This window comes from Neophocaena asiaeorientalis, unplaced genomic scaffold (genome assembly GCF_003031525.2).
Source record: "Neophocaena asiaeorientalis asiaeorientalis breed wild unplaced genomic scaffold, Neophocaena_asiaeorientalis_V1.1 scaffold249, whole genome shotgun sequence".
In the NCBI taxonomy this organism is placed as follows: Eukaryota; Metazoa; Chordata; class Mammalia; order Artiodactyla; family Phocoenidae; genus Neophocaena; species Neophocaena asiaeorientalis.
In genome coordinates, this window is record NW_020172625.1 from 7,316,618 (window position 1) to 7,329,366 (window position 12,749).

The window sequence follows — 12,749 nt, forward strand, 5'->3', positions numbered from 1 at the left end:
TGATTGTAAATGGTATTTCTCATTTCAGTATGCACGTGTTCATTGCTAGTATATACAAGTATATTTGATTTTTGTATATTTTCTTGCATCCTGTGACATCACTGAGCTCAGGTATTCTAGAAGATTTTTGGATATTCCTTGGGAATTTACATGTAGACAATCATGTCACCTACAAATAGGGACAATTTTATTCCTTTGTTTCTAATCTATATGCCTTTTATTTCCTCTTCTTGCCTTTTTCACTTGCTAGAATTCCAGCACTACGTTGAATAAGAGTAGTAAAAGTGGACATCTTGCTTTGCTCCCTATCTTAGGGGAAAAGCATTCAGTATCATATCATTGAGTATGATGTTAACTGTAAGATTTTTCATAACTGCCTTTGATCAGGTTCAGAAGTGCCTTTCTATTTTTAATCTGTTAAGGGGGAAGAGAGGTTGGATTTTTGTCAAATGCTTTTTCTGCATCAATTGAGATGATTATATGATATTTTACCTTCATTCTATTAATATGATGTATTATATTGATTGATTTTTGAATACTGAACCAGACTCGCATCTCTAGAATGAACCTCACTTGGTGATGGTGTACAATTCTTTGTAGGTATTGTTGAACACTATTTGCTAATATTTTTAAGGAATATTTGCTGTAGTTGATATTGGCCTGTGGTTTAAGGGATATTGGTCTGCAGTTTTGATCGTTTTTATTGATAATAAAAAAACATTTAGTGATTGCTCACTGTGTGCCAAGTACCTTATAGTCAATATAAAACATAAGTATATTTACATGAAATATAATAAATATAAATATTTTATTTATATATTACATAGATTTATATTTATAACTATAATACAAAATAAATATTTAGTTGTAACCTATTACTTTGATTTATTTCATTCATTTCTTGTGGTATAGATATTTGGACCAGTGCAGCAAATCATGAAGGTTAAATATTTAACGTTTTCAATGTTAACCACATTAACAGGCTACTTTGAATTTTTTCTGACTTTGATTTTTTGTTTGGAATCACATGGCCTGCTGTTTGAAAATAAAACAAACAAACAAAAATCCTGCTGTATTGGAAGAACTTTAGAAGAGCATAGAAGATAGATAGATAGATAGATAGATATAGCATATATATATATATATATATATATACATATATATATCTATCTATATATATATATATATAGATAGATAGATAGATAGATAGATAGATAGATAGATAGATAGATAGATAGATAGATAGATAGATAGATAGATAGATAGATAGATAGATAGATAGATAGATAGATAGATAGATAGATAGATAGATAGATATAGCATATATATATATATATCTCTATATCTATATATATATATATATATATATACACAGACACATATATATATTTAACTCTATCCAGTCTTCTGAAATTACTTGCCCAAAATACTTTATTGATGTTTGGCTAATACAATATGTATTATTATTATAAATAATTTCTAGGCACTTGGCACTATGCTACACAAAAGGGAGATAAAAGTTCTGTTTAATCAAGATAATCAGATAGTAAGACAGTATTTATTCAGTGCCCTTATGTATACAAGCATTTAGTTCTTACATCAGCTTTTTACTCTGGGACTATTAGAGATGTCTGAAGGTCTTAAATTGGAAGAACATATTGCATTTTGAGGAGCATGTCTGTTTTATTTTTGACCTGGTTTATATCTCTGATGTTTACACTTTAATTTAGAGTATATAAGTGCCAAGGCTATGTCTCTCAAACTGTCACATCCCCTGCCCAGCCCCCCATCTCTGGACTGCCTTGTTAGTAATTTTTTTTCCATCAGACCTCACTTTGTCCCCTCAGTCCCATCAACAGCCCAAGATTATTTTCTTCCCGATAATGTCACAACCAAATCCACTGGACATTGAAAAGTATCTATCCTTGAGAGACAGCCAAGAAATCCTTGCCCCTCTTGATAGCTCTAGAATCTTTTTTCTTAAGCAAAGGGACATTCATGATTTAGTCAGTATGCACTCTACGCTAAGCACCACGTGGCAGTCTCCACATTCATTATCTCATGTTACCTTACTACAACTGTTAATTGGTATGGCAAATTTATGGACGGAAAAGCAGAAGCTTAGTGAGGTTGCATAACTGATCGAGATCATGCAATAAATGACAGCTGAAATTCAGACCTATTTCAGACTCTAAAGCAGTGATTCTCAACCCTGGCTGTACAGTAGAGTTGTCTGGGGAGCTTTAAAAATATCTAGACTGATTTGGGTAGAGGAGGGTGTACGTCAAACCCACCAATTATATTAGTTTCTGTGACTGAGTCTGGATGTAGGTCTTTTAATTTTTTTTAATTCTAATTATTCATGTTTTTATAATTATATGTTCATAAAAGCATTTTGAAACATTTTTTAAAACATGGCAAGGGATAAGCAGATTAATAATGAAATCCAACTCCTGTCAAGGCCTCTGTCTAAGCAATTTTTTGAATTAATTAATGAAAAAAGTGAACTAATATGAGACATATTACAATTATAAAAGAAAATTAATTCTAGCCTGTTAAGTATACAACCCACAAGAGAACTACAAAGCTTACTGAGCATAGGCAGTAAAGAACACCCATCCAACAAACTCGTCTCTCACAGACCATATCCTTCCTCTTATGGTACGTTGGGTAGTCTATCTTTTATAATTCAAGCTATAACTTCTCAGGGACATGATGTACCGCCAAAATGGCTATCCACACACAGAGCTGGACCATTCTTTTAAAAATTCCTAGGCAGTATATATACATATGCTTATACTCCTGCATTCTAATTTATAGTGCTACTTTTGCTCAAAAATGACTACGTAATATTAAAATTAATGGAGTTGTTAAAGAACTCTCTGAATTTCAAAAATTCCAAATTTAGGAGTTATTTCATAGGTTAAGTATGACCTATAACGTACTTATTTTCTTTTCAGGGTTAACTGCTATAGTGTGGTATCTGCCCAGTGCCCCTTTGGTGGATTCAAGATGTCTGGAAATGGTCGAGAACTGTAAGATTAACTTTCATTAAGATAAATACTTATCTTGATAAAAATGGTTCTCACTCTCAAGGAATTAATCCTATTACTACTCGGATTAAAACCTGCCTCTGTTCTTTCCTGGAGATTAATACTGTCAAACAGCTTTTTAAATGCTGGATTTACCCCAAAAAGTGCAAACAGGTGATGGCAGAGGGAAATACAATTTATTAAACTCTTACAATTCACAAGGGATCATACTAAGCACTTTACATTGGTTACTGAAATACTGCTTACTTTTAGAATTGTTTGCTGTATACATGAATGTAATAGATTGGGGAAACATTTCCAGAAAGGAGGTGGAAACTACAAATTGGTGATTGTAAGAAGTGTGCAAATATAAGAACAGTTTAGCTATTTGAACATGCCTCTTACATAAGTAAATTAGGTGTCTTTATATCAAAAAACTTTTCAGTGTAGGAGTAATGATTCTCATTTGTTGTAATATTTTTGATGTAGACTCTAAAATAACCTGAATGAGTTATTTTTGGTACTAAAATCTAAACTGAAAGAAAAATTTAACTAAGGAAAACATGTTTTATAGTCATGACTAGATTGAGGATATATTAGATTGTATATATACTAGGTTGTATATATTATACAAATGCATTTATGAGCCTTCAGTTGCTTTTCAATCCAGGAAATACTGACTTTTTAAAAACGTGCACATACATATTTACACACAGAAAGTAGTGGCAATGTGTTTGGTCAATTTTGTTCAAGCACTTTTAACCATTTTATTTCTTAAAATTTTCTCATATTTATCAACAAATTTTAAAAATCATCAGGAAAAGACACATTATATTCAAACCTTATGGAATCAAACATAGTAAAGCTGCTCATTTTGTAAACAGCAAGTAAAAGTGAGTCTCAGCTTCTAAAGGTCATGAGTGCCTTAAAGAGCCAGGTACTTGTCATTTAAATAAATCAGCAAAATCACAACGAAACAACTACCACTGGGGAGTCAGTGAAAAAAGGGCATGTTAAAATGATCCATTCTCCTTCTCAATATACTTTCATTAAGTAGTTACTATGTATATGAGGTCCTAGGAGCCCCAGAAACACGGTACCACGTTCCACCTTCCATATAATCGTGGTGGCAGGAGGAACATGTAAAAATATAGAGAGAGCAAAATAACCAACACACACTATGAAATAAATAGTAACAGACTGGGAGTCCGTGCCTCGCGAAGGTAGAGAAGCAGTTAAAATGGAGAGCGCAGTATCAGAGGACGGAAAATCTGGGCACCACCAGACTATAACATTCACGTCACCTCGCTAACTCTCACTACTTCCATCTGTCAGACAAGCTCAGCATTTGTGGTGGGGATAGGAATGGGAGAAGGAAGTAAAAGGTCTATGAGCTCCTTTCCATGCTTGAGATTCTGTGGTTTTAACCCTGGTGAAAATGCAGCGGATAAAAACTTAAAGACCGTTTATAGAATAAGAGAAGACCTAACAGAAAAGGTAGGACTTGATCTAGGGCATGTAACAAGTGTAGGATGTTAGGAAGCAGATAAGAGGGCATTCTTGAAGGAATGTTCTATGTGGCATGTTGAGGGGTTAGTGAATTTGCCTGACAGGTGGGGATTTATGGGGGTGAGAAGTGTGATTTCAGAGTTAAATAGGATACAGATTAAGAAGCCTTGAATTCAAGAAAATCGGCTTACATATATTAGTGGAGCAGGGAAAGCGATAGATAGCTTTAGAATGTTGATGGAGAGGTGGAGTGGGCAAAAGATCAATTTGTCAAAGGTGCACACGGCATAGTAAACATAACTGGAGACTAACCAGCCTGCCTGTGAACTCTGACTCCACCTCTTGCTAGCCACAGAGTCCAGTTCCAGTTGCCTAACTTCTGAACATCTATTTTTTCCTATTTAAAAGGGAAATGTTAATATTCCACTTAAGATGGTTGTGAGAGTTAGGAAACATACTACGCCTTCATTCCCTAGCACTGTATCTGTCACAAAGCGGGGACTCAACAAATGGTTTCATCCTTCCCTAGCTCCTTGTCTTTATAGTACCCATTATTGGGGAGTCCCTTGGCAGCACTAATTACTTTGTACAAAGAGCTATAACAAAAGTTAGATTATTCTGAAGATCAGATTACTGCTGGCCCAGCTATCTAATACACTTCCCTAGGAATGTCATAGATAAAATAATCAGAAGGGATGAAATAATTAAAGTAGACTAAACATATCAATTTTGTTAAATACAATTTAGTCAAACTTTATGTTCTAGACATATGGAAAGCAAATAAAGAGGGGGATGAAAACAAGAATCAACCATCAGTAATTTCTTAAATATCTGGACTGTGGGTATAGATAATTTGCTTCTTTGAAATACAAAGGAAAAAGTTATACTGTAATTTTTACTTCAAAACTTCCAGCTGAGGATGCTAGTGTTAATGTCTATCTGAAACCAAATTTGGCAAATTTAATAAATAAGTCATTTGCTGCAAGATGTTTAAAGAGAATTACTGAAGCAATAACTTCAAATGACTCCCAAGAGTTCAATTACAGTTTATCTTCAAAGATAGAAAGGTAGAACTGATCAGTTGGAAAGAGTTCTCAAAGAGCTGAAAATAGCAGTATGCACAGCCCAATGTGGTGGTGATGCTGAGTGCCCAAAGCAGGATTTGCATCTCAGGTCATGGTGCTGGCCCTGGAATGAGTTAAATGGTAGAAATCCCTCTCTCTGTGTAATTGCACTAATTTTTACTTAGATTAACATAGGTCACTTGAGACTTTACTAGTATGCCATTTCAAACTTAACTGGCTCTCAACACCTCACAAGATATTTCTTTCTTCCTGTCCCCTTCAGAAATGGGGAGAGATAAAGTGGTATAAACTGGTGGGCTAACGTGAGTAGTTTTTGCTTGATTATATTTGCCAAACCAGTTCAGCAAACATTTTCCTGTGCCTACTTAATTAGTGCCAGGCTCATTTCTGGATACAGAGTGAAAAACAGGCATAACCTGTTACTAGCATCTTATCACTCCAGTGTGGACCCTGGATGAGAAGCATGGGTATCACGTAAAAGTATGTTGGAAACGCAGTCTCAGGCCTATCCCCAGACCTGCTGAAATAGAATCAGCATTTGCATCAGGTCCCGGGTGACTGGTACATTGACAATTTTAGAAGCACAGAACCAATAACTCATAGGCTAGTGATATAAAGAGAAATATAAAGATGTTTTTGTGTTATGTCATAGACATAGGAATTTGTGTACATCGGAACACTAAGAAGCAGGGCCTATTTCAACTTGAGTAAGACAATTATCACACTTTGTACTCTCCTGAGAGTTTCAAGTGTCCATGTAACCCAAAATACAATGGAAAGCCTATTGGCAAAAATCATGGGTTAATATATCTAACTTTGTGAGATAAAATACTTACTAAAATATTATCCTTTAATGGGTTTCAGACAACTGAGGCTAAACCCTTTAATTACTTTGAAGAACATGCTCATTGAAGCTTTTAGAAGGTATTTTCAGAAGCTTAATGGCCCAAGAAAATAATCAGTGTAAGAGGATTAGGTTACCCACGAGAAAAAGATGTCTTCTACATACCTGTCCATCTCACCAAAGGAGAGGGGTAGAAAAAGATCAAGATCTTTTTCCTCTGTAAGCCTACATGTGCATGAGTGTTATGATTTTAAGAGTACTCTTATGTACATGTAATTTAATCCTTTCATCAAAACAATACAGAGAATAATTTAGCCTAATCTTTTTAGTTATCTCTTTAATGAAGGGTACATCACAGTTTCCAAAACTGATAGGTCTCAATAAACCTGATAATAAGATACAAGGAGTTTAATTGACTGACTCAAGTTAATTCCTGATCATTTGGGTTGGATTTAAGAGTTATATAAGCAAATGACAGGGGTTGCATAAATAGAAAAATCCAACAACCACAGAAAGCCCAAAAGCCCTGAATTTTAGGCCAATGAACCCTCTCCCCCTCTTAAAACAAAACAAAACAAAACAACCCCACCCCCAAATAAAAAGTTGTAACAGTTAAGGTCAGAGTTTTGGTTTTGGGGGTTTTTGTTTTTGTTTTTGCCAAGAATCAAGAACAAAAGATATTAGAACTACAGCTAGAAAATATTTTGTTTTAAGCCATATTAGGGCCAGTTAAGAGTGAAAATAGAAGCCCGGTCATTTTTAGCCCCTTCCTCATTTCTGGACCAACTGGACATGGTAAATACACTAAACTGAGCTATACTTGAATTTATAGTTGTTCTATACTACTCAAGTGATTATAAATTACTACTTTTCCTCTAGTAATATAGCCTTCTTATTTATTTGAACCTAAGCTAGATATGATAAAATTCTTGTTGGGCCGATTTGTGTGTGTGTGTGTGCGTGTGCATGTGCGTGTGCGTGTGTTGAGCCCTTTTATAGTCAAGCAGAAAAAATGTCAAAATTGAACAATTTCTTTGAAAGTCTACTGAGGGTACATGATCATTTAAAAATGCAAAAAAATTATTTTAAAAATTTTCCCACAAGGGGATTTATATAAGACCAGATATCTTACGGTTGGCTAGCTACTATTTGAAATGGTTCTGTACACAGAAAATATTTTCCATTGTCCCTAGCCAGATAAGCAGGAACAAACTTTGATTATCATTGACCATAGTATATTTGTACTGCTCTGCTAAATTCTGTTCATTTTTCCCCCTCTCTCTAGAGGAGAATATGGTCTCCATGAATACACAGAGGTCAAGACGGTCACAATAAAAATTTCTCAGAAGAACTCATAAACTACAAGAGTGCAGAGATGACTCCTCAATGGCTAAGCACCTCCTTCAGTGGCTAATATATCATAGTGGGTTTTAAATGCAAAATTGTTCTTTCTTTCATTTTTTAAACACGAGCTAATCATATTAGCATTAATACTACACATAGAAAACTTGATATGTAGCTTATTCTGAAGGAATCATCTGCCTTCTGATATGTGACACCCAAGTCCTACCCGTAATGAAAATGATGGATTTGGATGCAAGATCTCTCTAGCTTTGTAACAGTCATGTGCTTTTCTTTGTAGCTACTTGTCTAGGATAAACATTTTATGAAAGAGGACCAGTTATCATTTATCTTCTTTCCCTTGACCACCCCTTGAAGTACTTACCATACCTGTTAACTGCAGACTAGATGTGCTCTGTTCCCCATAGTTGTGAAGTCCTTGGAGTTTGTTGAAATGTTTCCTAAAATGTCATGTCTGCTTGTCAAATGAAGTAATGCCTGAAATACTTAGATGTAATCTAAACATAAAGCTTAATAAAAACAACCTTGCATGATTCTTGTTCAGTGTGAATTTTTTAAATAGAGTCTTGGTTATGGTGATTTACTCTCCCTGTCACTCAAAAGCAGTGTTAAATTGAGCATAAAGATATATTTAAAAATAAAAGTCTAATCTACTTATTCTCAAATAGGTAAAGAAACAAATTTTATTTTCTGCAGGAATTCTTGCAATCAATAGCAAACATTTGAGATAGATGGCTTCAGTACTTCAGCAAGCATTTATTGAGTTCCTACAAAGCTCTAGGCACTATGGTAGGTGTTGTAGAAAATAGGTGAATAGTGAATGGTCCATTATCCAAAATGCTTTAATATGTGGAGAACAAAGACACTGTCTGAAAAAAATGATGGCGCATATGATGGAAATGAGAATTCGAAGAACCATAAGATTATAGTAATATGCCAAAGGGTAGTGATACCAGTAACTGACGGACTTGGGAATGGCCTCATGAAGGAAATTTGACTGGATATGAACCTTAATGATGAGCAGATTTGCAATGAATAAAGAGGAAAGAAGTCCTACAAAATATTCCCTCTGGACATGTTCCATCAAAAAAAATTCTATATAATATTTTCCCCTGTTGGAGTTGCAGATTGCACATTGGCATAGTCTAAGTTCTGAGAAGTCCTACAAACTGTTTACTTTTGTTTAATAGTTTTTTTTCCCCAAAATTTGTTTAACCAGAGGCCTTGCCTTCCCCTCACCCTCATTTAATACCAGTTAACATTAAGAAACCCACATTGGAAGATGCTGTTCTATGCAACGAGGTAGCACTGAGTGTTCTGAGCAGAGATCTGGGGATCAAAGGGAAGCAGCTGGGAAAATGTCATCTGTAAAACTAACTGGACCATATTTACATATTTGTGCCCTAGACAAAGAGCCTCTTCTTGTTGTGCTCCCATGTGGGAAGTGACTTAAGCCCAAGTATAATGTTTTTTATATATTACTATACATATTCTAAAACCGTTAGTTCAGCAGCTTAAAATTTAAGCCTAGTAATCTTTAGGATAACATTCTTTTTCAGATTCAGATTTTATATAAATGATTAAGTTTGTCATTTTACATTAACAGATTAGTTAGTGACACTGTTACTAGGACATTCTAATAGCTGTCATAGTCAAGTGCAACAATGTGTGAATGAATGAAATTTATTAGCTTCTTAGACCTGAAATAATTTCACCCCCAATTGCAAGAGCTTCTCTAACTTGTATGGGCCTATAAAATTTGCCATCTGGACTATCTTATACAATTTGGGACATAATGACCATTTTGAAAACAGGAAGAATTAAAGTCTAGGGAGAACTGAAAGATGTTAGGACACTGAGAAGGGAAAAAAGCCAAATACAGAGGAAGGTTGTGTTTTCCAAAAACCAGAGTGTCTACATTATGAAAAGATGTGTTTAAAACCATGCATAAATAAATAGGTAGACAAGTTAATATTGTAATGGCAACCCACCAGAGCATTTTAAAATGTAGAACAAAGAGGAATGAACACAAAACAAGACAAAAGCCAGAAGCAAGTTTAAATATCTGAAAATTAAATCTTCCTGGTATAAATAAGACATTACAGGATTAAACAACAACAAAAAAATCTGTTTAATATTGGCTCATCCTGACCCTCTAGACATTATTTGTGTTCCTTCTCCTCCGATTTCTAAAGCCATACTGGCAATAATTCTTAAAACCTTGAAAAGTTAACGGGTATCTTATTAGCCCATGACTACAGGAAGTACATTAAGGAATTTTATCATAAAGAATTCAGTTCTGCAGTTGTAAATGTGATCTCATTGTCTCAAACCACCTGGCAGAAGTATTTTCACCTCTAGGAACACCAAAGTTGGAGGTAACTGTTTAGGCAGAGGCAATATCAGAGGTCAATATCAGAGGTCAGATATGGATTCTCAAATGTCTAGCATCTTTTTTTTTTTTTCATTTTTTAGGATACATGTTTCTGGGTTTATTTTGAAATAACCAATGAGAAATAGCGAGAAAATATTTTTCTTAAATTCTTGTGGTCAACTAAAAATAGAGTTAACTCAAAGTAGGAAATTTTAGTCATTTCTTCACATAATTCAGGAGGGAATAATGGACCCCAAAGACACCTTTCCCTGGGCAATGCATGTAATTTTTTGAGTATCTAATTTCACTTGGACTTTTAGAAGTGTGCAAGTACCATCAATGAAACTCTTATCTTTTGGTGACTTTTGCAGGGTATATCAAACAACTAGGTTACATTTTCACATGAAGCATAAGTTCCCAATTAGACTTTGATTTGCTGATTCACCTTGGGTTTTTTTTTTAATGCTCTCTGGAAATGGATTTGAGGCTTCCCTTTTTTATACTGAGAGAATATATAGGAAAGAGAATTAGAGAAGATAGCTAAATTCCCTGGATACCAAAATTCAGTGACTACCAGGAGGGCATGGAAGCCCACTCTTGTAACATGCTGAGACTGTGGTAGTCTGGAAGATATCATCGTGAGTCAAGATACAAATGAGAGGGAAATAGCTCAGTTATCCCTTTGACATCCTGTAGGGGAGAAGAGATGGCATCTCTCTCCGAAGGCAAGGCCACAAAATTACCAGGGGTGACTGAGATTGCTCTAGACCATGTCTTTAAATCAGTCTTTAGATTCTGGGTGGTGGTTTTATTCCAGGGGAGAATAGTCACATCCATTAACATCTATAAACACTTAGGATAATTCCAAAATCCCTAGAAAGTCAACTTTATTGCCTAGTAGAATATCTATGGCAAAGGTATTGCAATGTTTTTTTGCACATTTACTTTAGTGTCATGTGCCAACTAGTTTCACGAGCATTTAGTTTTCTTTTGTTTTGTTTAGTTTAGTTGTGTTTTAATGGACATCTCTGAGTTTTATAGAAAAGTTCATAGGAGGCTGACATGGCACTATCCTGAAATGATTTCACTAGAGTTTCAGGATTTTAGATTTTTTAATTTTTTGTTGAGTCACTTAAAGATTCATCAGGCCTTGGAAAATATATTTTACAAATCTGATTAAGATGCCAACTATTTTTTTAAGCTTTTTATTTTAAAATAATTTCAAAGTTTTGGAGGAGCTGCTACAGCAACACAAAGAACTCTCATATATCTTTTATTCACTAATTAAAAAAATTTTTTTTACAGTAGGTTCTTATTGGTTATCTATTTTAAATATAGCCATGTGTACGTGTCAATCCCAAACTCTCAATGTATCCCTCCCCTCAAACATTCCCCTCTGGTAACCATAAGTTTGTTCTCTAAGTCTGTGAGTCTGTTTTGTAAATAAGTTCATTTGTATTGTTTTTTTTTTAGATTCCACATATAAGTGATATCATATGATATTTGTCTTTCTCTGTCTGACTTACTTCACTCAGTATGATAATCCCCAGGTCCATCCATGTTGCTAAAAGTGGCATTATTTCATTCTTTTTAATAGCTGAGTAATCATTTTTAATAATTTTTAATATTTTCCCACATTGATTTTTTTCATTCTAATTCTCCATACAGATTCATTTTTTTCTTGAGACAAACTTTTAAGAATAACTCTTAGCCATCATGTCCCTTTACCACAAAACATTTCAGTATCTTTTTCTAGAAATAATGTAATTCTTTCACAAAGCCACAATATAATTATCTAATTCAGGAAATTTAACATTGACAAGATACTAGTATCTAATATACAGTTCACATATAATTTTCTCTAACTGTCCCACTAATGTCCTTTACGGCATTTTCCCCCCATGATCCAAAACTTAATTCAGGATTATGCATTGCATTTACTTACCATAGCTTCCTATGGTTTGCTCTTCCTTGACAATGGCTTTATACCTCATACACACACCTAATATTCAGTCAGGTTGTGTCGTTGGCCTGGAGAGAATCCTAAAGGACACACAAAACTCAAAGTTATTGAGTTAACAAGAATCAGAGAAAAGCAGGTTGAATAGTGTTAAAGGATAAATACTTCAAGATTTGATTATTAATTACCATCCTCCATGATAAATTGACAAGGATATTTATAAACTAGAAAATATACCTTCTTTCTTGGACAATTTTGAAGAAAAGCTGTATGTTCCCCTGAGGATATTAGTGACTGTCCCTTGTCTGTACTATTGCAACATTGCCCTTTTTCATTTTATTTCCTAGCTTACTTATTTGAATATTTTTTCTTAATAACAGATTGCCTACATTCTGATGACATCTGGGGAGGTACTTCAATTTGAACTAGTTACAAATCCCTAACCACATAGAAGCATATTAAATGACTTTCCTTTCAAAGTACAATGGGGATATAAAGATCTTGACCTTTGGAGGAAAAAGATTCTAAATTCTGGTTCCATTGCTCAATAGTGGTATTATCCTAGGTCAGTTGTTAAACCTTT

At 34.4% G+C, this 12,749-nt stretch overlaps 1 long non-coding RNA gene across 1 annotated transcript; it reads left to right on the plus strand.

Annotated features, from left to right (window-relative positions):
- Window positions 1–2,959: 2,959 nt before the first annotated feature.
- LOC112395662 (uncharacterized) lies at window positions 2,960–8,365 on the plus strand. The gene is made up of 2 exons (XR_003002417.1): window positions 2,960–3,035; window positions 7,756–8,365. It is a non-coding gene; the product is annotated as an uncharacterized LOC112395662 (long non-coding RNA).
- The last annotated feature ends 4,384 nt before the right edge of the window (window positions 8,366–12,749 follow it).